General features: G+C 35.8%; 2 long non-coding RNA genes across 2 annotated transcripts; both read left to right on the top strand.

Annotated features, from left to right (window-relative positions):
* Positions 1-3,049: 3,049 nt before the first annotated feature.
* LOC126758249 (uncharacterized) lies at positions 3,050-5,542 on the top strand. Its single transcript, XR_007666835.1, has 3 exons — positions 3,050-3,154; positions 3,223-4,045; positions 4,544-5,542. It is a non-coding gene; the product is annotated as an uncharacterized LOC126758249 (long non-coding RNA).
* Positions 5,543-20,554: 15,012 nt separating this feature from the next.
* LOC126758251 (uncharacterized) lies at positions 20,555-20,998 on the top strand. Its single transcript, XR_007666837.1, has 2 exons — positions 20,555-20,803; positions 20,860-20,998. It is a non-coding gene; the product is annotated as an uncharacterized LOC126758251 (long non-coding RNA).
* The last annotated feature ends 5,521 nt before the right edge of the window (positions 20,999-26,519 follow it).

Raw genomic sequence — 26,519 nt, 5'->3', positions numbered from 1 at the left:
TATATATGAATTGGTAATATGTGAGAAATCTTAATGAAACTTTGATATCATATTTTTCTGGTAATGTTATGTTGTAATCCCACAAATGGAAAGAATCGTGTCAATACTACCCATACTTCTCATATGCTCAAAAAATACATAACAAGTAAGGAAGGCCTAAGGCAGCTGCCCCCCCTACAGATTGAAAAATTATTATTTTCATTATTATTCATTATTAGATATTTTTTTAAAGAGGTTTTAAAATTTTATTCAGTTGGTTGACGATAGCCTCAGCTGGAAGTTACATTTTTATATCAGAAATGGAATTAAGAGAAATTGAAGTTGTTGAATTGATCAAACAGGCAGATGAATTTTACCCTTCAATTCGAAAAGCTCTCAAAATATTATGTATGTACATTACCATGCACTACAGCAACGGTGGAGCGTTCATTTAGTACGCTAAGGATAGTTAAAACTTATATATATATATGGGAGAAGAGAGACTATCTGGATTATGTCTGATGAGCGTGCATCGCTTGAACAGTTTTGTAGATTTAAGAACATTGTTGGCATCATTGAAGAAAAAATCATCAATAAATTTTCTGAAAATCCTAGACGTTATATTACTTGATTTTAGTGGAATTTAAAAATTTTAAAGCTATAAGGGAAGTATAGAAGTGGTTGTTGAAATTTTCACAATGTGACATAAGAACGTAAGAAGAAAGCCACGTACTAAATATGCATATGCAATTATTGATTTATCTAGCTTTTAGTAATTTTTAACAAAACCGTTATACGGGTAGTGAGCGTGGTAATACTCCAATTTCATCCATTTCCACACCGTCGGTAGAAATTCTTTCTCATAAGATTTGCACTCAGCAATTTGGTTATTGTAACTTTAGTAGTTTAGGAGATATGTATCTTAAGCTTTTTAGATGGCGGGACCACGCCCACTTTTTCAAAAGTTTTGCCCACAGATGCTCCTTAATTAACCGCTTAGATATGGCACTTTATATGATTTCGGTTAATGGCGATTTGTGGGCTTGACAGTGGTTCGATTACGCTCATCTTCGAACTCGACATTTTTTTTTTGAACTAGGGAATCTACGTATCAAGTTTCATCGACATATCTCAATTTTTACTCAAGTTACAGCTTGCATGGACGGACATCGGTATACACACCAATTCCCATATACTACATATAACTATATATAATATACATAATCCATAATGACTTTCATTTATCTAGCAAAATTGACCATCAAACTAAGTAAGTCTGTGACTAATAATATAAGTTAATAGAACACCAAATATAAATTTAATTCTTTCTGGTTGCTGAATTCTACACTCCCGGCTTATAAATTTACAAATCGCTGGAATAAACGTATAAAAAGTTTGAGCCCTTCCTTACTTGTTTAATATAAAGAACATCCAATGCCTGAAAGTATTTCCCGGTTTAGATATTTGCAAGTTGCGACAGTATAAAATGTTCATTTTGTCTAACATAGGAAAACGAACAGGTGGAATTCGGAAAAATCTAGTAATATTGTTGTACCTTGAATGCATGCAGAAGAAAATATTGGAGACCATATAGAGTATACATAAGCATAAATGATCAGCGCGAAGGGCCGAGTCTCTCCGTTCTTCTGTCTGCATATACCCAAAAGAAGCAACTCATTTGCCGGAACTGCCGATATCGGACCAATAATGCAATCTAATCTCCGAAGAAATGCTTCAAATCGGATGACTATAGCATATAGCTGTCATACAAACTGAACGATCGGAATCATGTTCTTGTAAGGAGTTGTTGGTATTTGAGAAGGGCATTACTGCTTCGGTATTTTAAAAATGCTACATTTGGATATTACCATATGACTTTTTTATCAGCATACATACATACACACATACAAGTATATAGAAATATTGTTTTATTATTGCTAATATATATGTATTGTATAGATATACAAGTATCCATACATATATATAGACACGAAAGTTCAATTCGGATTCACTCGTTAATGTACTCAACTACCGAAGGTACACAGAAAATCCAAGTATCCCTAAGTGCCACGATGAGGGTGCGAATGTGTTTTGAGCATATGGGTTCGAGGATTTTTAGAGGCTTATACACATATGCATGTATGTATTTATGTTTACTTAAATGTATGCACAAGCACATGCTCGTACATATGTATGTATGTAGATATGATACGGACGGTTATCTGTGGAAGTTGTCCGTCGGTCTTTGATGTGATTGGACAATTTTGCATAGCAGAAAATTCGATGTTCCGAATTAATTTCCGTACGTAAGCAGTACGGACATTCATTGCACAGTCATATGTTTGTATGCACATCAATACATGATTGAGATAACACGTACATACTACATATGTACGTATATACATATATTTAGATGAAATATGTAGTAGGTAATAGTGGGGCCATATACTTCCTAGCATATAATGTACAGACAAACATTCATATGTACATATGTACTATTAGCATATATGTACATACTTGAATGCATATGTAGATATAGTGATGAACCTACATAAATATATGCATGTGTATCCTTTTGCGGGCAATTTCGGTATATATTTACAATGCATGTTAGTTGGCATGTCTTTGCTCTTACTCTAACAAAAACGGTCCAATTAGCGAAGCCCCGGCATTAAACTAATTAAAAAAGTTGAAATGGAAACACATCTCAAAACTATTAACGAATGTGTAGCGAAGTGGGATGTTTCCATGTTTTAAATTATTGAGAAACTTTGTATTTTTCATTTGAAGTGGGATTTTGAAAAATATTTTCACTTGATACTCAAAGGTCCATGGTTAGACATGACAATTTCATGACGAAATAAAATCCTTTTGTAGTGAACATTAAGAGCACATTTGTATACATTTTAGTATAGTATATGAAGGTATGTAGTTAGGTAGGATATTCATATACGAGCAATTAGAACATAACATAATTTACTGTTCTATACTGTTACGTTGTTACGTTTCCCATTAAGTGAATGGTATTTTAATTTGGTCTCCAGTCCTGGTTTAACTTATTTGCAATTTTTAGTGACGCGTCTGTATTTTATATAATATTGTCAATAGATGTCGTTGCAGTCGTTATCTCCAGTGCTACCGATCACATTGTGTCATACCATATAGTGTTGGAAGGGTGAGATTTTAAGCTTCATTTAACCAAAAACAAAAAAATCTATATTTTTAAATTTTTGTATAAAAAAGGGAAGAATGACATGCAAACCACCAGTGAAATTTGTGAAGTTTACGGAGACGATTCTATATCAGTTCGTGTAGCGCAACAATGATTCGCTAGCTACCGTTCTGGAAATTTCGATGTGAAAGATGCACCTCGCTCTAGTCGACCTATCGTTGCAAAAGTTGATGAAAATTTGGACATGACATCGCTAAGGAACTTAAAATTCATCATCAAACGGTTTTGAACCATTTAAAACAGCTACAAAAACAAGATTGATATTTGGGTACCACATGAATTGTCTGTGAAAAATTTAATGGACCAAATTAACATCCGCAATTCTTTGCTGAAATGAAATGAAATCGAACCATTTCTGAAGCGAATGGTAACCGGAGATGAAAAGTTGATCAAATACGACAATGATGTGCGAAAAAGATCATGGTCCAAGCGTGGTGAAGCTCAGCAAATGGTCGCAAAGCCAGGATTGACGCCTCGAAAGGTTATGCTGAGTGTTAGGTGGGATTGGAAAGGAATCATCCACTATGAGCTGCTCTAGCATGGTCAAACGATTGATTCTACATTTTACTGTCAACAACTGATGAGATTAAAGCAAGCAATCGAAAAACGCCCAGAACTGATCAACAGAAAGGTCTTCAGTACAACGCTAGACCACACACATCTTTGATGACTCGGCAAAAATTGGGAGAGCTTGGCTGGGAAGTTTTTATGCATCCACCATATAGCCTTGCACCAACGGACAAAAATTTGTTTCGGTCAATGCAGAACTTCCTTCATGGAGTAAAGTTGGAGCCTGAGAAAATTACTTGTCGCAGAAAGTGGTCGACCAAAATGGTACATATTTGGTTCATTAAAGTTTTTTTTCAATATTTCTTTATTTATTGGATCTGCTTAGTAAAGCCTAACAATAAGTATTCAAATCTTAAATCTGTTTAAAACTAAAAAAGCTCAAGAATGTGGTTGAGCTTTTTTGGTAGAACGTTGCTCTCTAGTAGGCTGGTAGATCACTTCTTTTTAAACGTGTTTGATTGCAGGATTTTGCCAAGGCATTAGCTAATGGATTTGGATGTTCGCGAAGTTTATAAAATATATCTCATTCTGCTGTCCTCTATCTCCTTCTTTACCATAGGAATATAAAGTTCATTTTAGATTGGAACCTTTGTATTATATCAATGGTGGTTGCACAGGTCGTACCCCACAGTTGAATGCCATACATCCAATTCGGTTTTATGATTGCATTGTATAACAGGACTTTGTTGTTTAGACTAAGTTTAGAATTTTTGTTTAAAAGCCAATTGAAAATGCAAGTCTGGTTTATATGCTCTGTTCTAGGCGCTCTTCTATGGAACCTAATGTATGACGGGATGCTAAGGAGACACCAACCAACAGCCGTTAAATTAATTGCATACGTAGACGACCTTATTGTGGTAGAAGTGGTTAAAAACATAGATGACCTCCGAAGCAAATGCAATGAGTGTATCAGGGTGTTCGCCAATGGTTCTCCTCAATGAGTTTAGAACTGGTTGAGCAAAAGGCAGAAGTCTTACTCGTAAGTACCAGAAAAGTGGAGGAAAGTATATCTCTAAACATAGGGGAGTGTGAGATTCATTCACAGCCACAACTAGAGTATCTGGGAGTAATAATAATAGACCCAAGGCTCAAATTTAACGATCATCTGGAATACACTGCACGTAAAGCGAATAAAATCGTAAACTCCTTATCAAGAATGATGGCAAATAAAGGCTGCGTGGTTCCAACTGGCGATTTTTAATCGCAAAGGTAATGAGGTCGGTTGTATTATCTGCGGCTCCATTATGAATCCAAGCGCTAAGTATTAAATAATTTGCCATACAAATAAGCACAGTGCAAAGCTTGTCGGCGCTAAGAGCTATCAGTGCTTTCTGAACAATATCAAGCGATGCTACTGGAGTAATAGCCAGTATGATGTCCACTGACATCCAGGGTGACGAATACGAGCGGCTACAAAAGTTATCAGAGCCATTTTTAAGAGCCAAAAGAGAAGAGAGAGGCAACAGCTTAACAAAATGGCAGTAAACCTCACTCAAAGGACCGTGGAGCTATTAGTGGATAGACAGATGACATTTCCTCCTAACCCAAATACTAAGTGGATATGGCTGCTTTAGAAGTTAACTATACAGATTCCAGCACGACATTAGTCCGAATTAGCCGACGTTTTCGTAGTGCTTTGAAGCTTTTTAAGTACAAGGGAAAAATTTAAAACTACACTCGGTCGTACTTTTACGGTGGAAAATTTGACGACACTGACACAGAACTGGAAAGCTGTCAGCGAAGCGGTAGCGTCAATATTGTCAAAACAATTTTCGGGGAAATCCCATATCTCTGGACCCAATCAACCAGTAGTTGAAATACATTTAGTACGTATTATTAATCCAACCAACTTATGTGAAAATAGGCGAAATCGGACTACAACCACGCCTGCTTCCCATTTAACACAATTTAAAATTCCATTTGATTCTTTCACTTTCCAGTACACAAATTAAGAAGTAGTTAATATAACGGTATAAAGATTTGCAGTAATAATTCCCTTAAAGCAGTGCACCTTTTGACCAAAAATTGTCCAAATCCAACCAAAACTGTTCGAGACCCTAGGTACCGAATATGTGGACCCCAGTATCTATAGTTGATTTTTGACCGGAAATATCGTTCAATGTGTGAGATATAAAATTTAATTTCAGGGATAGTCCTTCTCTGACAATGGTATGTCTGTATGTCAAAAATTACCTAATACAAAGATTTTCGAACTTCCAGGTAACTTTATGCAGGATATACCAGTCAATATTTGAGTTATCTCAATGAAATTGGGAGAGCATGTTTTAATCGTGACAGGGTATCTTTGTGCCTAAAATAGATAAATTTGAGCGAAAACTTGATCTAGGCTCTTTATAACCATTACCAGGATTTTCGAACATCCGGCTGACTTTACTCTATATGATTGGTTTTACACCGTAAAGTATTTCACTGGCTTTGATTCTTGCAAGTTGAAAGAATAAAAAATGTTCGGTTGCACCCGAGGTTAGGCCTTCCTTGCTTGTTTTTTTACGTTTTGTTTGAAACATTCGAATGCCAACATTATAGGTACTCTTCTTGGACGTATACTAGCTTTTCATAAAGCTTACGTAGATTTACATTATACATTAATTATATTATAAAATCGAATGTGGAATCATGTATGTGACAATCTGTCCATCGGACGATTTCTGGGACAATGACTGCACGGATTTCGTATTAAAATTCATTTATGCATTATACCTATGCAATATATACACACATGCAAACATATGTATTATTAGTTAAACTTGATTTATTTCAAGTTGGCATAGTTTCCCACCCTATGGTAAGTATGGTAAACAAAAATGCTGTTCGCTTTAACAATTATTTTTTATAGATGTAAAAAGCTGTCTACAGAATTTACTTATTTACACACGAGTATTTATATGTACGTTTGTGGCGGAAGAATCCACCGCATTAATCTCATTTATTTTGATATGTGCGCTATATAATATTTATTTAATGATAATCGTCATTGCATTTCACTGTAAAAAAGTTCAAGTTCAATTGGATAGATGGAGATCCTCGGATTCGTATTCGCGTTTCCACGCCTGAAACTGAAGGAGTTGAAGGAGGGCTTTTGTAGAAGAGTGGATATTAGATAAAGTGACATGGAGGATTTTATTTCCGTAGTTAAAAGTATTACCTTAGTAATTAAAAATATATTTTTCTATTTTTTTCAATATGTTTTCTTTTATACCCGGAAGCGAAGCGATCTTCCGGGAACTATTTCATAAGGAAAATGCTTTGCGTCTCTGTCATCTCTCTGAAGTAAGTGAAATCAGTTCGAGATTGAGGTTTCTGATATGGTATGCATGATTTAAGCATAATTTCAATATCTTTGTCAAGTTAAAAGTCCAAAGAAATAATAAGCTAAATATATAATATTGATATCATCGGCTTTTAACACCCGCGCCGTTAGTTCTTTTTTCTCCAGACTGGACAAGGAAGCAAAACAAATGGGTCTGGCAGTGAACGAGGACAAGTCGAAATATCTCCTGTCATCAAACAAACAGTCGTCGCACTCGCGACTTGGCACTCGTAGATAATTTCGTCTATCTTGGAACCAGCGTAAACACCACCAACAATGTCAGCTTAGAAATCCAACGAAGGAAAACTCTTGCCAACAGGTGCTACTTCGGACTGAGTAGGCGATTGATAAGCAAAGTTCTCTCTCGACAAACAAAAACCAAACTCTATAATAATTCCCGTCCTGCTATATGGTGCAGGGCTTGGACGATTTCAACAACTGATGAGTCGACGTTGCGAGTTTTCGAGAGAAAAGTTCTGCGAAAGATTTATGGTCCTTTGCGCGTTGGTCACGGCGAATATCGCATTCGACGGAACGATGAGCTGTACGAGATATACGACGACATTGACATAGTTCAGCGAATTAAAAGACAGCGGCTACGCTGGCTAGATCATGTTGTCCGAATGGACGAAAACACTCCAGCTCTGAGAGTATTCGACGCTGTACCCGCCGGGGGAAGCAGAGGAAGAGGAAGATCTCCACTCCGTTGGAAGGACCATGTGGAGAAGGACCTGGCTACGCTTGGAATATCCAATTGGCGCCACGTAGCGAAAAGAAGAAACGACTAGTTGTTAACTCGGCTATAATCGCGTAAGCGGTGTCTACGCCAGTTCAGAAGAAGAAGAATAAATATCTTAGTTGCAACATTTTCTCAAGTATGCGTCGTGAAGTAAATGAAGTATGTACAAGAGCTCTGTTTTAACACGATTTGGTGGAATCTAAAACGTGTAATAAAAACTCTATATTTATACAAATCAGTCATATTGTCCATTTTTGGGCACAAAAGAAAATATAGTGCAAGACAAATATTTACATAGCTTTCCAGTAGGTGTATGGTAAAACGAATATAATTCATAAATATTTTGCCGGTCACGGTTGCTTGAAGTAAACGTTAAACTAAAAAGTAAGGAAGGGCTAAGTTGAGAATCAAAATCCAAGCGATTTTATATATAGTACATATACTATATATAACTCCTATACTGACAGATATAAAAGTTTTGTTATAAAAACGAAAATCATTATATGTAGTACTATATGTGCCAGTTGGGGTAGTATCGACCAGATATTTTCCCAATACCACATACTACTGACATGTCTCTTACTAAAAAGCAACTCATATGGAGTAAAGTCAGCTGCATGCCCGAAAATCCTGATATTAGTTATATGGGGGTAAGTCTTGTTTTCGCTCAAATTTATCCATTTTAGGCACAAATACTACACTGTGAGTAAAATAAGCTCTGTAATTTTTATTGAGATAACTCAAATATTGGCCGATATATCCAGGATAAAGTCACCTGGAAGTTCGATTTTATAAAAAGTCTTTATATTAGGCATATGGGGATAAGTAAGTATTGACCTGATTCAAGCCATTTTTAACATACAGACATACCATTGTCAGAGAAGTACAATTCTCGAATTCCAACTATATATCTCAAACATTGACCTATACTTTCGATCAAAAGTCAACTATAGGTACTGGGATCCACATATTCGGTACCTAGGGGCTTGAACAATTTTTATTGGATTTGAACAACCTTTGGTCATAAATTGGCACACACTAAATACATTATCCGTGCAAAGTTTTATCGCGTTATATTAATTCCTTCTTGATTTGTATACTGGAAACTGAACGAATCGAGTGGAATTTAAAATTGTGCTATATAGAAAGTAGGCGTAGTTATTGTCTCATTTCGCTCATTTTCACAACGTTATATAGAAATATAAGAAAAATACTACGTACCAAATTTAGTCGAAATCGGTTGGTCGGGTCCCGAGATATGGGATTTCACCAAAAGGTAGGCGCTGCCACGTCCATCGTCCAATTTTTACCACGGCCCCTATAAAGCCTTGTCATACCATCCCTACGGCAACTTTTTTTTGTAGTGAGCGAGGTTTTCATCCGATTTCATATGACACTTATAGGTTTTCGGTTTAGGGTGATTTGTGGGCGTGGCAGTGGTCCGATTACGCCCATCTACGAACTCGAACTTTTTTTGTACCAAGAAACCTGCGTATCGAGTTTCATCATGATATCTTAAAAAAATTTACATTTATTTTTTTATTGCGGATGAAGTCTTATCCCAAATGATGACCGAGTTGTCTTAATTTGATCGTATAAGTATATTCCGGCTATGAACAGAATGTTCGAAGTTATACGGAGTGGTCCTGAAAGTAATGGAATTGGAGCTTCGGAACGCGCGTGCACCGACTGGATTGGGCGTTCCTAGCTAACAAACGAGCGGGTGGTCACGTGTCTCCGAGCACCTGGAGAATTAGGGCAAACATTTTTGAGCGACGTGTTTCTGTGAGTAGTGCAAGCCGAAAATGCAGCGTTCGTTAGAGCAGAGGTACGCGATTAAATTCTGTGTGAAACTCGATAAATCTGCGACAAACACGTTTGATATGATCAAGCAGACTTACCCAGATGAGAAGAGGTCGCTGATGAAGACCGTGTTGGGAAACCTGCGACTTCGATAAACACCGACAATGTGAGTCGTGTGCGCAAAGGTTTGAACTCAGACCGTCGACTAAGTATTCATTTAATTGCCCAGATGTTAAATTTATCAAAAAGGGTCAATCGGGTCCGACAAGACATCGCAGCCGATTGGAAGTTGCACTACGACAACGCCCCGTCTCACACCGCCTTTCATGTGAACAGCTAACTAACCAAGGACCGCATTCCAACGTATCCGCAGCCGCCGTACAGCCCAAATGTGGCCCCCCGAAGGGATGCAAGTAGCATGCATCTCGGCTCTCAAGGCTATTTCGGAGAATGCCTTCCGCGACGCCTTCAATGCTTGGAAATCGTGCTGGCAGCGCTGCATCGACGCAGAAGGCGTCTATTTTGAAAGTGTTTAAAAAATTATAACGGTTGGTTCAATAATTTTTTTTTAAATCGACTCAGTCCTATTACTTTTCGGACAAACCCTTTACATGACAATTGTATGTGGGAGATGAGTCAACTTTAAACAACAATTCTCTTTCATCAATTAATGTAAAGGGTTTTTAAAGTCAGGAAGAAATTAGTTTGTAGCAAAGTTGTAGCCATCAAAGTTTCTAAGCGCCCGTATAAGTTTTAAAAGGGAACTAGTGGTGTGCCCTATTCTCTACAATATACAGGTTTCAAAACATATTTTTTTTCAAATATGTAACTCCATATTTTCTAATCTTTATGACAATCAGGGCATCGTAACATAGTACTTTTTATGTCTCCATTATAATCTAGGATTATATCACAATAAAAAAATTTTCAAAAGTAAAGCAAGCAATAACATATTTATAACAGATTTGGTTTATAGGATGCAAATGTTGGAGCATCTCAAAAACTATGAAACTTTCTTTTATATTCCTTTCTCAAGGAATATAGATTTATGTACGTATGTAGTATGTCTTAAATCCGTTTTTTTCCACATTGTGCAAACTAATTGTAACCACACCCAACTTGCAACGAATAACTGCTCAAAATTTAGGTAAATTTATATCATGATCTTACAAATCACAAAGTGTGCTCGTATGTGTACATACTGTCGTATTAATTTACGCACTCCCGTATATGGCCAAGTGCGCAAGTGTAATATAAACTTCAAATAAGTCGGTTTCTCTTTCTGTCGCCCGATTCGCCACATAACCCACCCAACCATTCTTAATAGCATCCACTTTAGTGGTCACACATGGCAACGACATGGCTATCAAGAATCTATCATCTCACCCTCATGGTCCTTATATACCCATATGAGCATCCGCCTATCTGTAAAGGCACAAATACATACACATGTATACCTACTAATGCACATGTGCACATATGTGCCCAGCAACCTGCTCGCAACAATGTGAATGAGAGTGGGTGGTAGTGTGCCCATATGAGTGCATACTGTAGAGACCACCACTTGCAGCTCACAATCTTTTGCCACCGGCATACCAGTCCCTGTGGTAACTGCCTCACCATTACCGTGGTTATTGCCATAGAGTCCGCCATCGCCATAGCCATTCAATGACGCCAGCCATGTTGAAATTTTAATTCCTCGCCCACTCAATTTAGGTCCTTTTGCGCTTGTACTCCACTACACTTTGAATTTGCGCTCAAATGTGCGCGGCGAGCCACGAAATGAATATGGGACAGAAGGGTAAGCTAAATGGAACTGACGTCTCGTTCTGGGTTTATGAAAGTACGAGTATGTGTACATAAGAAAGCTCATTTGAGTTAGACAAGCTAGTGGGCACAAGCATATACATACATATACACGAATATTTGTATGCACGTATGTATGTACATATCTATATGTATATGTACATTGTTGGTATTTAAAATATATACATATGCACATACATACATATGTGGATAACATATATGGGAGAAGATATTTGCACATTCGTGTACGGCACCTGTACATATGTATGTATGTATGTATATACTACAAGTATCCAAGTATCTTTGTTTAATGTGGATTGTTGTTTGTCTTTGGAAAATCGAGAACGGCCCTCGCATCTGTTCGACCCGGTCAGAACAAAGGAGCAGCACTCATTTACGGATACACACAACAGCTTATAATGTAAATATGTAAATGTTCGTTTCTCTGCATACTTATGTCTGTATGTATATCGTCAAGTCTGTAAGAAGGATATATGGTACAGAGCTAAATATAGAGACCGATATTCAATGCGAGGGATTCGTAGTGCAGGTTTCAGTATGACATGATGCAATATTTTACTAAAAATATTTTCCGCAATCCTGATGGGATGTCCAACTTGTAGTTGCATATATGGTTCATATTGTATATGATATTTGTTATGTGATAGCAGAACGATTTTCGGAATACAATGGAACTTTTTGCTTTAGTATACCTTTGCTGGACCTTAAGCCCCACTCATTAATCGGAAGAATTTCCGCTTAAAATTTGGTATAGGTATATAAGGCAAATCTTTAATATTTGCCGTCTTTCTTATCAATCTGCCACTCCAAAATTTTTGAGAGACTTGCACATATTGTAGAATTCAAGTGATTATTTAATATGTACTTTGTGTTTGTACACATTCGTTCAAATGATATAAAATATATACAATAATATAATATATATATGTATGTACATATGTATATTGTCTACCTATACATTTAAACATTTCAGTATCGAGGGAATGGAGTACGGCTGGTCTGAAGTATCCCTCTACTTGAGTTTGATTGAATATGATGGCGGCCTAAGTATTACAAATAAATATTTATGTTATTTGCATGTATGCGCCTGACAAACGAGAACATTATTTACGTCGAGTGCGAGGAGAATGCCTTGACAAACGTGATTAGCATGTGCACATACGATATGTTTTCTTGCAACTTTAACTGGTTGGGATGTTCAAATTTATCTTAATATCCTTAACTTGTATGAGTATGGTCTATGTGCTTAACCGCATATGTAAAATATGTACATAATATGTTAATATGTATGTTTGGTTTACCCGAAAATTTAATTAGTTTCTAGGTTTGGGATATACTTAGATATCTTTTACTTATTTGACGCCTGTCTCAACTGTCCTCTGTAGTATAATTCATCTAAATTTAAGGTTCTCAATTTAATGCCTACTTGTACTACTGTGATCAAATTGAAAGGTGAATTTTGTCCATTTCATCCCTTCAAAGTAATCCCCTCCCGCTGCAATACACTTATGCCAACGAAGTTTCCAGTCATCACAGCACTTAGAAAAATACTTAGAGCCTTTTTCGATTCAGTTTTTATATCGTCAATTGAGTCGAAACGGTGTCCTCGGCGCGGTAATGTGAATTTGCTGAATAGCCAGAAGTTAAACGAAGGTAAATCAGGCAAATGCAGAAATGATCAGGAATAACCAATGCGGTAGAGATGGTGTATTATCGCTCTTCTTTGTTTAATAAATTCAGACATAGTAAAAATCCAAAAATTCACTTTTAGAACCTCACAAACCGACGCGTATCTCAAATACTAAAGAATATTTTGACATGAAATTTAGCATAGATGTCACTAACAGTACTACCAACTTACAGAAAAAAAATGTAAAAATTCACCTTTCAATTTGATCACAGTAGTACATAGTTAATTTGCTGGTTAAGCTGAAAAAACAACTACACGGGGCTCTTTCCTTTTACGAGTTTATGGAATCGCTTAAAAAGGCATACAAGGCTTCTCGGATCAGTAGAGCTACAAGATAATCAATTTTAAGCGATTTACGTTGATAAGATTTCTTACAAAATTTAAATCTATTTTATCACATCTTTCGTGATCCCTCATTAAGTTAAACTCACTTTTAAATATGAAATTAGGAATCAGCACCTGTGATGTGGAATACTTAAAGAATAAATTTGAACATAGAAAGTATTTGTCATAGTTTGACTCAGAATATTTCTGCTGAACAGAAACTTTTTACTTGGATCTTATCGTCTTGAATCTTATTTAACTAAGCGGCATCTTTGTGGTTACAGATAAAGCTCGCTTACTGGCATCCAATGCGTTCTCGGGCGTGTCGCAATGAACATACAATACATATGGATACTTACTATCTGATAGTTCAGAAGAACATTTTTTTTACTTATCTGATTGTAAAATAGGCTCCATATGTGGTGGCAATCCCTTATAAACATGCTATAATACCCATAAATTTAAGAAAAAAATTTGCAAACCTTTTTAAATTTGGTAATATTTATACCCTGAACAGGGTATATTAAGTTTGTCACGAAGTTTGTAACACACAGAAGGAAACGTCGGGACCCTATAAAGTATATACTATATAAATGATCAGTATGTCGAGCTGAGTCGATTTAGCCATGTCCGTCTGTCTGTCCGTCCGTCTGTCTGTATATATACGAACTAGTCCCTCAGTTTTTAAGATATCGTTTTGAAATGTTGCAAAAGTCATTTTTTCTTCAAGAAGCTGTTCATTTCATGCCATACAAACTGAACGATCGGAAAAAAGTTCTTGTATGGAAAACTTTTGCATTTGACAAGATATATTCACGAAATTTGGTATGAGTTATTTTCTATGGCAATAATGTAATATCCGAAGAAATTGTTCAGATCGGCTCATCATAGCATATAGCTGTCATACAAACTTAACGATCCGAATCAAGTTCTGGTCTGGAGAACTTTTGCATTTGACAAGATATATTCACGAAATTTGGTATAGATTAGTTTCTAAGGCGACAATGTAATCTCCGAAGAAATTGTTCAGATCGGCTTACTATAGCATATAGCTGTCATACAAACCGAACGATCGGAATCAAGGGCTTGTATGGAAAACTTTCGCATTTGACAATATATACTTTCACAATAGTTGGCACAGGTTATTTTCTAAGGCAATAATGTGATCTCCGAAAAAATTGTTCAGATCGGCTTACTATAGCATATAGCTTCCATATAAACTGAACACATAGTTACTAAAAGAAATGCACCTGTGAAGGGTATATTAGCTTCGGTGCAGCCGAAGTTAACGGTGTTTCTTGTTTTATTTCGTTCTGAGTTACAGTTAAATTTACAGTTAAAATTAGTTGGCTACGGTATTATCCATAAATATACTGGAGAACACATATGACATCTTCAATATTTGTAATCGGGTAATTCAATCAAATGCTATTGACATCCGAATTTTGCGCGCTAGACAATTCAGATTTCTATATATGTACATATGTACATAAATAATTTTTACTATCTATCGTACCTTTTTTACTTACCTCAACGGCAGTTTTCCATTATTGTTGCTGTTGCCATCGCTGTATGTCCTAAATTTATTCATGCTACCCTTTCGTGTCACGTACTAGTCTGAATGTATGTCTGAACTGTGGGGTGCTGCAGCGAAAGGGTAGAATTGCAAAACACATCACATATTTTCGGTATGTAAATCAACTATCATTGTTCTAAAGTATAAGAAAAAAAAGAATTTGAATGCATAAAAAATCAAAATAATAAATTACCAAAACAATACTAACGAAACGCCGAGTGTCGCGGCGAGGGGTAACACATTTACATACACACATGAGCATATACATACGTATATGGAGGTAAATCTGCAACTGTGGGTAATATTACCCTCGCTATTAGCATGTCAAAGCTAAAAAAAATGTTACACTTTGCAATTTCACAGAGACATAGCCACGCATGCGCGCGTTTAACAAGACGACAGATAAAGGTAGAAGGGTAAAGCCGAAAGCGGAAAGCGGAAAGGTTCATGGGAATCTGCTATAAAAAACGCAATAAATGAGCTCCGCACAGTAGCGATGGCCCGAAAAAGGTCGAAGATTGCTGCTAGTTATGCTGGGGTTGTCTTCTATTGCAATGCCAACACCCATAAATCGCAATGTTTCCGAAATGGGATAACAGAGCCGAGTAAACATGACACCCAACTGTCAATAGATATTTCGCGGTTATTTTCATTATGCTGGTTGATTCATCCAGCCGCCACCGGCATAGCGGATGAGTGAACGTTTATTTGATTTATGTCAAAATCTAACGAGCTGAATGCTTTCATTCGGCCACTCATCTATTCACATTCATTCATTATGTCGTCCTTTTCTGTGAATCTTCGGCAAATCAAGTATGCCTACATGCGCACATATGCACATATGCACATTTACGAGAATAGTGGCAGGATATGCACATTCGATGTAAATTCAATTGTTATCTCGCCGAAAAAATCTTTGACGAATTTAATATCAGACAACACTTGAGGCTTTCTTATCATTAATCAGCGATTTTAAGTCCTTTATCGATAAATGTCATGGATAGAAAATTGAATTTCACACTTTGATTCAAAAGTACAAACAATACGGGAATTTGTGACATATTCAACTATTTCAAAAGTATTAGTGTGTCAGTAGCTAGCGGGAATTGCGCTAAAAACATCTCAATATTATTTTATAATTAGAATTTAAGCGAATATTGCATTACATATATAGTACATAGTACTCCTAACGCTCATTAAAATGCTCATTAAGTTGGAGGGTGTGTGGTTCCCTCAGTTGGGTCGTTTAAGTGCCCATAATCTTTATGTTATGAAAATAGTGTTCATTTTCGCTTAAAATGGTTATTTTTACTTGTAGGACTGCCACCTGATTTGGTAGAAACATTTTAGAGTATTTCTGCACAACAACAACAATACCACAAAAATAAGTTATAATTCCTTCTTATAATATAATATAATCGCGCATTTCTGAATACCCGATTTTTTCCAAACTGTACCCCTAAAAAAGCAAAACTGAAATCAAATTTTTTTTTAACACCTTTACCTTATTTATCGCAACCATATTTATGTATGCACATACATATATACTAAATATGCAAAAATTAAAGAAATTGGCAATTCAAAAAAATTATATACATACATACATATATGCACAGCAGTTTACGATGTGTATGTAAATGACATCACAGGATTACGAGACGTTATCTAAAGCTTCTTCACTACGGCTGAGCTTAAGGCCTTTTCAAAGTGTTATCTAACGAGCAAAAAATGTATTTGCATATACATTCAAAATGACAGGATTTTCGCGTTTGTAAGGGTGGACAACAGTTTTCGTTTAACCAAAACAAGGCAATGTCAAATGGAGATGGTAAATACACCACATCATATCACACCCTTATAAACCCAATGCGGTAGCAGTACGTAAGGACGTACATACATATATACATATGTAAATATTTATGCTTTGAAGAAAACGTAAACGTCAGTACGGACATACAAACCAATATACATATATGCTTACACACAAATGCACATACAATCAGAATATGAACGTCTTCCAACCGTCTAAGTAACCACATGAAGTCCACACAATTCAAGAAAGCCAATTTCGCACGTTCAGATATTGGTAAATGCAAATTTCTAAAAGCATAACACTGCACATGCCGACCCTAGATGCTTTGCCGCTATTTATATAGTGTGCGAGTGGTGTGACTTGATGTTATCAGTCTCCAAACGGCTGAAGACTTTTATGAGAAGCATTTCTATGACCACAACCTAAGCTTGATTCAGTAGTACGTAGTCATGTATTTAGCAACATCGGAAACTGTATGCCATAGTTGAATGTGGACAAACTGTACGACTTGTTTAGAACGAAAATTCGCAGTGTGCGAAAAAAACGATTCCTAAACACTTAAATTTAAGGTTTTTGTGTACATGGGTAAGTTTACATGATGATACCGTGAGCCACTTGGCATTATAATATAAAATAAATATATATTAATAAATGAAAACTCTTATATACAAATCCATGAACGAGGTTTGTTCGATAATCAAATGTCCATACTTCCTTTCTTGATATGCTCATCTTTTTTGGATTTTTAGTTAACAATATTTTGTCGTCATAAAAATAACAAAAGTAATCGAGGTCTCTCATCCGAGGCTGTCGTTTAGTTTTCATTGGTACTGTTTTTTACGTGGCGGGTCCCAAACCCAGCGCACAACCCTATGTAGGGGATATTTCGCCTTCTCACTTTAGCTCGCCTTCAAACGGATGTTCTTAGGCTACCCAGAGGATACTTGGTCAAAGATCGGAAGTCGTGAGCTGCTTGAGTCATATGTAAAATAATCGTTTCTGGCCACTCCCAAGTGAATGGCAGTCAGAGAACTTTCCTCACTTGCGTGAACTTCTACACATGACTCCATCCTCCTAAATATAATATCGCATTCGATGGAACGATGAGCTGTACGAGGTAGTTTATGACGACATTGACATATGTAGTTCAGCGAATTAAAAGACAGCGGCTACGCTGGCTAGGTCATGTTGTCCGAATGGACGAAAACACTCCAGCTTTGAAAGTATTCGACGCAGTACCCACCGGGGGAAGCAGAGGAAGAGGAAGACCTCCACTCCGTTGGAAGGACCAGGTGAAGAAGGACCTGGTTATGCTTGGAATATCCAATTGGCGCCACGTAGCGAAAAGAAGAAACGACTGGCGCGCTGTTGTTAACTCGGCTATAATCGCGTAAGCGGAGTCTACGCCAATTAAGAAGAAAAAGAATCGACGCATTGAGTAATTAGGAAGAGTGAAGTAGAGAATTTTATTATACATAGATATCCTCCAAACCGTTGTGTGATCCTGACAAGAAGTCTCTTTAGAACTCCGCGCCCACTTGTTATATAACGGTCATGTTGAAAATGTATAAAAGTGCAATGAATCACAGAATAAATGCGCCGCACAGATTAAATTTCACAACCAAGATATTAGAGATAAGCTTTATAGAAGGAAATCTTCAATGCGCGTGAAAACCCCCATCTTTAAGTGTAATACTATTTCACTGGAACAACTTGAACGATTGCAACCAAATTTGGTGTTTTTGGTCAGGTAATCTCAACATTGCTATTATAAATTACGAAAATGGGGAAATCCTATTACAACCACCCCAACTTTCCATATCACAAACTTTTTAATTCCATCCGGCTATAAATAGTGCCATTAAGCTTTTTCATTTCTAGTCCAAAAATTGTAAAAATCGGTTTGTACCTTTTCAAGACACCAGAGACCAAATATGTGGACCACATTTCATATGGCTGTTTTTTAACCGAACATATCGGCGTATCTGTGAGGTTATGGCATGTCCTTATGTCTTGAATGGTCAATTGGTCAATAAGTAAGAAAACTTAATGAAATTTAGAAAGAACTTCTGTCTAATAAAAAAGAACTTCTAAAATAGATGACAATACTTCATGTAGTTTAATATAAAGTTTTACCAACACCTCTAGATATTCCCTCGACTTTAATCCTTGCAAGTTGCAAAAGTATAAAATATTTGACAAAACTCGAACTTAGCCCTTCCTAACTTATTTAACTATAGGTAAAAATATGCTGACGATAGATTTTGTTTGTTAAACAGACATGACTAGTATAGCCTTATTCCTGTCCGATCTTATTGGGGAATTACTGTATTTTTAATACTTTTCAAGCATATTTTGGACAATTTGTTAGTAAATTGTAATCGTAGATCAAACAGAGCAACTCTGACTTTCGTGAAATTTTAATATAATAATGTAACTATTATTTTTTGTGTTACTATTTGCACCTACATGAAAAATCCTTGTTTTGTCGATACATGCATTTAAGGGGGTACTCTCATGTGAACGCATACATTTTACCACTTTTCAGGAAAATTTTTTTATGCGACAACAAAATTCAATCATTTTAATTTTTTAATATATTTTTATTTGTATTTCAAAATGTACAAAAAAAAATTTTTTTTTCGTTTTTTACATTTTTAATATATATATTTTTTTAAATCAAAGTAGTCCCCAACAAAAAAAAAGTAGTTCACTGGTCATGGTGATATTGGCTGTTCATGTTGTCTGAAGTAAAAAAAATAAAATGGATTATTATTCAGTAGTTCTGCGGCTATCGTTCCTACCAAATATAATCAATTTCATTAAAAAAAAATGTCGAACATAAAAAAAGTCACGAAAATCTTGTTTTTTTTTCGTTAAAAATCGTTTAAAAAAATTATGAAAATATTTTCGAAAATAAACAATTCTGGTAGGGACGATAACTATAAATGAGTAGAAGAACATATGTAAATTTTAAAGCAATCGGTTTAATACTTTCTTTTTAGGACCATGACAGTTTCAGAAAATGATGATTCGAGAAAAATGCGTTTAAAGTTGCAAGAGACTGCAGACTTGTCATGGCGCTTGGTAGACAGTCGCTTACGACACGTCGGCGACTGTGAGCTGTAACTTAACAAATACTATGAATTTCGTTCTGAATTTTTCACAGCATGTTTTCAATAGGTTTTACTGTCAAAATATAAAAAAAATCGATTTTTCGCAGTGATTACATGAGAATATCCCCTTAAACATTTTAATACACATTTTAGGACCCCAAGTGTGTTTTAATAATTTTTAGTAGTTTAGATGAGACTTTAAATACATTTTAGAATCTTTTAAACCGATTTAATTTTTAGATGAATGAATAATGAATTTTCATTGATTAAATTTAATTATTTTACATTAAATGTTAATTTAATAGACCTTTATTTATTGACATACATATACATACATATGTACATATGAATATAACAAAACATATGTATGTACATATATGCTAAACGATTGGGTGTGACATTTTCCTGTATAAAATATGCAAACTCGTACATATTTTTGATATTTACATATATGTATGTGTATGCACATCATATAAATATTATATTTACCGGCATACATATGTGCATACATACATATATACTTATATATAGAGCGTTGTTGAAGAATCCCGTTAGAGCCTTATCACACGAAGCAACTTTTGTTGCGGCAACTCTTGGTTTATAGGCGAGGGGGCGACGAGGAGAGGGGAATCGCGCCGAGTTTCCAGTGTTCAGCAACTCGCTTTGTGTTCTTATTCGTAGCAGTTCGCTGCGACGTTTTTCGGCATTCGTGTTCTTTCTTTCGTAGTACATAGTTGCATTTGCGTATATTTTTTTGAAATTAATATTTTGAATATATTTAAAAAATTTAATTTCATCTTTTGGTAAGTAATTTGCAAATATGTATACAAATATACATAACATAATATAAATATTTTAGAAAATGGAGTATGACGAAAAAATCGAATTAATTAAAGATATTGTGAAATGTATGGAGGAAGCCATACAAATTGATTTAGACGATAGTAAAAAGGGTGATATATGTTTGTTTTAATAAATAAAATGTATTTCTTAATTGACAGAGCTGATTAATATATGTGATAGAGTGCCCCAAATACCTATAAGGAAAAAGAAGCGACAATGGGTTAAAGTAAAGAGTAGACAATGGGTTAAAGTAAAGTGAAAGAGAATGAGAAAAAAACTCGAGCAGAGTTGCGCAACACAAGTTGCTCGTGTGAAGGTAATGGGCGACAGCAAAAGAGAATCGCCCGAGAATTAGCAACTAAAGTTGCTTCATGTAATCGCAAACTTAAGAAATGTACGAAATGTTGCAAATATTCGTTGTGCGGACCCAATGATAACACCCTCACTAAGTTGGCACACCATAAAATTTTGTGTGTTCTGCAGTAAACATCGATAACTCTGACTCTGAGGGTGATGTGAACGCCTTGTCGAAGTGAATTCGATTGCAAAGAGAAAAGTTATACGCAAATACATTCAAATATGCACACATACTGTATAATTTACCTACATATACATATATATGTATACACATTTATATTTGTATATTGACCGAGTGGTTGCGATATTGGCGATTTGCTAACTTTCGGCTTAGTGGTGGAGTAGAGAAAGTAGAACGATTGCGTACAGCTCCAAAACGTTTATTTGCCTACTTGTACTAACAGCAGTATGTATGTATATGTAAATAAGAAACAAAATATGTATACATACATATATGAACCATAGAATCTAATGTGGTTTTGGAATAAATATATAAGGTTATGCATATACTCGTACAATATGGCATACAAATTTTCGTTCACATCTTTAGAAGCATACACCAATTTACTTCACCACATACATACATATGTATATATATAGTATAGTATGTCATGACTGTACTAAACCAAGTTTGGGCGTGTGTGTGTGTTTGTTTGTGAATAATTTCCCTGTAGGATATCCGGTGAGGTGGGGTAACGATTGATGCCTGACTTTAGTGAGCAAGTGAAGTGTAAAGAGCTGTTTCCTTTATTGGTTTTGTATTTTACTTTTATTATTTTACCTCGCAGATAGGCGTCGACAACATTTGATTTCATCGAATTCGCTTCAGGCACTGATGGCACTTTGGCAAAACGTTATGGCCCATATGGGATTTTGCATATGATAACAGAATGGCCTCCACACCCTGCGCAAACTGTGGGTGGGAGTTTAATCAGCATTCAATCGGGCAGGGTATAGATGACGCGACCAAATCTGTGAAATGGATGCGAATAAATCTTTAACTATGACGGAAGGACCACATTTGCATATAATGCTCGTTCGTACATAAACTCTTACACATACTCATGCGTTTATGAATCCGCATGTCGCCCAATGTGAGTGTTGTCACATACGAATTTTTGACACGTCAAGACATTGAAGGGGACGTACTGTAGAAACTGTACTTTTCTGCAACTAAATAGATTTTATTGAGCATTATTGAATAAATTCTTTTAACTCTTTGAGTTCATACATATATATTAGGGCGAATCAAAAAAAAAAAAACTAAAATTGAATGCATGGATTAAAGCTAACCTGCATACAGAAAAACAAGTCTAAAATTTGTCTTCGACTACATCCCAGCTATAATATGCTTCACAGGTACATTTCCTATAGAAACTATATCTACAACTAAATCGTAACAGACCGACGGTTTGTGTCGAACCCAAAACGTTTTAATAAAAAAAAATGATATTTTATGAAGATCTTTATGTTGACTTTGAATGACAAGCTATAGTGGTCCGATCTGAATGTGTTAGGAGATTGTTTCACTCTTTTGTGTAATAATGTTGTATCTGCCACATTTGGTGAAGATAACTTGTCAAATAAAAGTTTTCTATACTAATAAGGAAATGACTTTGACCATGATAAGTTTATACAGCAGCCTATTGAGGCCAGCGAGGCGTGCGCAATTTTCAGATTGATATCTGAAAAATGACGGGACCGTTCGCGTATACATATATAGGCAGACAAATAAATGAAAATGTTAAATATTTAATTATTCATCAATATTTATTTTGATGTAATACACTTATTCCAGTCCTCGAAACACAGCGAATTTTGTTTTATCTCTTCGATCGACTGAAAAGTTTTTCCACGGAGTCAAATGGTGTGAATACAGTGGTTGATTAATGGTATTCAGTTCTGCTTTAAATTCCGTCACAATCGTACCCTTTTTGAAAAAAATTTAACTTTATCACGACGAGTCGAGAAAGAACTCCCTTCATACTCAAAATATCGACCAAAATCATTCGAACGTACTTGCGTGAAATGTCGAGCTCTCCTGCCTTCTCTCTAACACTTGTCTCACGATTTTCAAACACCATTCATTCTTCACATTTTAATACTTTCTTCAGCTGAAGAGATCTGGATCTTTCGTCCAGAACTAGGGATGTTTTCAACGATCTCTCGACCGTCGTTGAAGGCTTTATACCAATGTATGCGGGTGAAGCTATTAAAAGCTTTATAAAATCAGCTAAATCTACTGGACTCCAGATATTTAGTGTATGTGTGTATGTTATAGTCCGATTTCCACAATTTTTAGGCATACGATTAAATACCTTAAGAGCACTACTTGTGCAAAGTTTTATCCCGATATATACTTTGGTTTGATTTGTAAACTGGGGAAAGAATCAGATTGGACTTAAAGATAAATATAGGAAGAAGACATGGTTGATGTCTCATTTCGCCCATTTTCACAGTGAGTGATAGGAACGGCTAGGTAACCTCACATGCCAAATCGGGTAGTTCCTCAGATATTGGATTTCGTGGGCCATACCCAAAGGTCGATTTTTACACCTTCTCCTATAAAGGTCTTCCTCACAATCTGGGAAGTGAAGTTTTATGCTTGTAGCGCATTTATTCAGTGAGTTGACATAAGCGTTATATGGGGAGTGGGGGTGGTTATTGTCTGATTTTACCCATTTTCTTGGAGTATGAAGACATGCTAAGGACACTTCTTCCGAGCAAGTTTGGTTCAGTTAGCATTAGAGGTTTGGAAGATATGAACATTAAACCATTTTGATTCACTTCAAAAAAAAAATTAGTCAATTGAGCTAATAAAAGCGTTATAAAAATTCTGCCATGCAGAGATATGTTTTCTTCTACATATGGTTAATTTTAATCCACAAAAGGCGCTTTCATAGTCAATTTTGCAGTTAAAGCTATGTAGAAAGGGCTCTTCAGCTCTTTACTACTATTTGGCATAGTCAGACTCCCACCGCAAGTGCTGCTAAAAGTCTCGCCGTTGTCGTTGTTCGTGAAATGGAACCTGTGTAATGTAATTGCGATATTGAGCAGACGAAAGCCATTGCTAACGTTAAGGGTGGACGGTGCCCGACTTCTAACCATTTGTAAGAGTAATCTATCGATATTGTCGCATTATGGCGAGCAGTGGTTGCATGACCACTTATATATACATATACATATTCTTATATATTTATACTATATAAGAAAATATATAAAATTATATACTGCAATTGAGGGTGGGCGAATTCAACTGGACTTTTGAAAAATATGTGAAATTAAAATGAGTTTGGTATGATTATATGTCTTTTGCATATTTTATGTCAATATGAATATGTACATATGTATATGTAGTTCATACATTTATACTGGCTAAGGCATAAATACAAACGGAAATTAATATTGTGTTAACTAGATATCGGAACTATAAATATATAGTATGTTACAAGATCGAATAACCAATACAAATTATATCCATTAGAATTATTTAAAAATACCTGACCATTAAACTTAGTTATATCTACAAAGAGGAAAACGTAACGTGAACGTATTTCGCAAAAATTAAATCTGACAAAATTTAAGGCCAAACAAAATTTGATCTACATCTCCTTTATCTACAATTGAAACTATACAATTTATCAATTTTTTTCTTCAGAAAGGTATACCTACTATGGCGCGACAAATACCACATGGTTGGAAGAAATTGAGTAATACTTGTAGTAATAAGCATATGCGATTTTCTCTCAACTTACATTGAATTGAAGGTTGTTGAGGTCAATAGAAAATACCCGGGCGCCAATAGTACGGACTTGATAAAATTATTTAAAGAAACTGTATCATCAAGTAAGGCTTTATAGAATTTTCATAGATGGAATGTAATAAAAAAGCTATGAAAATTCCATGAAGCCTTAATTAAAAAGCCGAATATCTCTAGAAGTATTAATGATAGCGCTTTTGGCCTCAGACCTTTTTTGTAGCAAATAAAATTTCCTACAAGTTTGTGATGAACATTTTTTCTCTCTTGTCATTTACGAGATATATACAAAAAAAAGCGAATTTCTTGGAAAATTCAGGTTTTGAGCCCATAAGTGGGCGACGCCACACCCATTTTCAATTTTTAAGAAAAGCCTGGGTGCAGGCTGTACTGTATATGGAAATGCCTGAAGGAAACGACTCTATAGAGTTTGGTTGACATAGCTGTAGTAGTTTCCGAGATATGTACAAAAAACTTAGTAGGGGGCGGGGCCACGCCCACTTTTCCAAAAAAATTACGTCCAAATAAGCCCCTCCCTAATGCGATCCTTTGTGCCAAATTTACCTTTAATACCTTTATTTATGGCTTAGTTATGACACTTTATAGGTTTTCAGATTTCGCCATTTTGTGGGCGTGGCAGTAGGCCGATTTTGCCCATCTCCGAACTTAACCTTCTTATGAAGCCAAGAAATACGTGTACCAAGTTTCATCATGATATCTCAATTTTTACTCAAGTTACAGCTTGCACGGACGGAAATCCGGATTTCAACTATACTCGTCACCCTGATCTCTTTGGTATATATAACCCTATATCTGACTCTTCTAGTTTTAGGACTTACAAACAACCGTTATGTGAACAAAACTATAATACTCTCCTTAGCAACTTTGTTGCGAGAGTATAAAAAATCACGATTGCAGTGTATTTTCTATGGAAAATTTGTACATTCTTCTGTTCTTAATGTTACTATTAAGGGCTCCAAGAAAATTTCGTGACGGGACTGAAAAACATTAATAGTTCAACAAAAAACACCCTAATGTATATATACTTACATATAAACGATCAGGATGACGAGAAAAGTTGAAATCCGGTTGACTGTCTGTTAGTCCGTCCGTTCGTGCAAGCTGTAACTTAAGTAAAAATTGAGATATCTCGATGAAACTTGGTATTTGGGTTCTTTAGTACAAAAAAAAATGTCGAGTTCGTAAATAGGCGCAATAGGACCACTGCCACGCCAAATCGTCATTAACCGAAAACATATAAAGTGCCATAACTAAGCACTAAATTGAGATATGAAACTGTACTTTAGTACAGAGGGTCGCAGTAGCAAGGGGCATCTGTAGGCAAAATTTTTTGAAAAAGTGGGAGTGGCCCCGCGCTATATCAAGTTTAATGTACATATCTCCAAAACCACTTAAGCTACAACAACCAAATTTGCTGAGTACGAATCATATAATAACTTCTACCGACAGTGTGAAAATAGATAGAATCGGAGGATAACCCGGTACTGTTAAAAACTACTGAAACGCTATAAATCAATAACTAAAAACGCCAGAAACATTAA

Source organism: Bactrocera neohumeralis, chromosome 5 (assembly GCF_024586455.1).
Source record: "Bactrocera neohumeralis isolate Rockhampton chromosome 5, APGP_CSIRO_Bneo_wtdbg2-racon-allhic-juicebox.fasta_v2, whole genome shotgun sequence".
In the NCBI taxonomy this organism is placed as follows: Eukaryota; Metazoa; Arthropoda; class Insecta; order Diptera; family Tephritidae; genus Bactrocera; species Bactrocera neohumeralis.
Note: the sequence above shows the minus strand (reverse complement) of the source record. Positions and strands in the feature narration are given on the sequence as shown.